The sequence below is a fragment of the Olea europaea genome, chromosome 2, assembly GCF_002742605.1.
Source record: "Olea europaea var. sylvestris chromosome 2, O_europaea_v1, whole genome shotgun sequence".
In the NCBI taxonomy this organism is placed as follows: domain Eukaryota; kingdom Viridiplantae; phylum Streptophyta; class Magnoliopsida; order Lamiales; family Oleaceae; genus Olea; species Olea europaea.
In genome coordinates this window covers 23239274-23240866 of record NC_036238.1, presented here as the reverse complement: position 1 = coordinate 23240866, position 1593 = coordinate 23239274, and the positions used below count along the sequence as shown (strand labels likewise).

Here is a 1593-nt window from a genome sequence, read left to right as displayed (position 1 = left end):
GGGGGGGGGGGGGGGGGGATTTTTTTTTACCATTTGTTCCTTTTTGACACAAATTTTAGAAGATTGATGACTTATTTGCAGGTACAGTTATTGCAGAAAATCAGAAATGTGTGTACTTTGTTGCAATAATTGCTTGGTAATAGGTGTTTTCACCATTTATTGCTTTGTTGTAATTGTTCAATGTGCTGGCTTTTATTTTTCCTTCCATTTTATTGGATATTTGAGAAATCAGAATCATATTGGCAAGTTACTGTTGTGGAAAGCATAGTTTACTATATTACAACCCAATATTTGTGATGGTTGTTCAAAACCATGCGACCGCATAGCTAAAAGCCATGCGGTCGCATGGCAACCAACTGAGGCCAAATGGCCTCGGTTCAAACTAACCATGCGACTGCATGGATTTTCACCATGCGGTCGCATGGTATAAGTTCGGTGACCGTTGGAGTCGATTTGGGTGGTTTTTTGGCAGCCTTTCATTTTATTTTGGTACCATTTCGTGAAGCTATGTTGCATGGCTATAAATAGGTGATTTTTGGATCATCAAATGCATGAAAAAACACTTATAAAGTACATGTTTACAAGATCAAACAAGAGAGAAGAAACAAAAAATAAACAATGTTTTTCCATATTCTTTTTCCATTTGTGTTCTTAGAGAGTCAAATAAGTGCTTAGTGTTTGAATCTCTACAAGGCTTGATCAATTCTTCAAACCTTTTGCCAGATGACCCTTTAAGCACTATAATCTTTTTTAGTGGGGGCAAAATTCGTTTGAGGACAACAATCACATATCGTGTTTGAGCCTTCCTACATTTGTTTTATATTCTTCATCTTCTAATTTTCTTTCATCTACATTTGTAATTCGTTCTCTAACCACTTGGTGGAGAAACTACTTCCAACAATCTCAAACGAATTTTGAAGTTGCTATGGAGAACGAAACTACAATAGCAACCATAAAACTTATGAATCAAGACTTGGTGCGGTTGGATCGGTTCGACGGCACAAATTTCACGCGTTGGCAAGACAAATTGAAGTTTCTTCTTACTGCCTTGAAGATCTTCTACATCTTAGATCTCGAGTTGACGCCTCTACCGGAGCCCACAAATGAAGAAACCGAACAGTTAGGGCCGAAAGACAAAAAAAGCAAGAAGATGAATTAATTTGCCGCGGTCATATTTTGAATGCGCTATCAGATCGTCTATATGATTTATATACAAATACTACTTCGGCAAAGGAAATTTGGAATGCTTTGGAGAGTAAGTATAAAGCGGAAGAAGAAGGTACTAAGAAATTTTTAATTTCAAAGTACTTTGATTTTAAATTTTTAGATAATATTCTCCTTTTTCCTCAAGTACATGAGTTACAAATTATTGTCAACAAATTAAAAGCGGTAAAGATTGAAATTCCCGAGACCTTTCAAGTGGGAGCTATAATTGCTAAACTCCCGGGGCTTGGAAAGGATACCGAAAGAAAATAATGCATAGTTCAGAAGATTATTCTTTGGAATAATTACAAAAATATCTTCGGATTGAAGAAGAATCCAGATTGCGTGATAGAAGTGAAAATTCTTCGGAAGGAACTTCTAAAGCCAATG

At 36.3% G+C, this 1593-nt stretch overlaps 1 protein-coding gene across 2 annotated transcripts in view; it reads left to right on the top strand.

The window, feature by feature from the left end:
- The window catches only part of LOC111367252 (EEF1A lysine methyltransferase 1), a 9453-nt gene that overhangs the window by 953 nt on the left and 6907 nt on the right, over positions 1-1593 (top strand). The gene's annotated exons all lie outside the window — the stretch shown is intronic.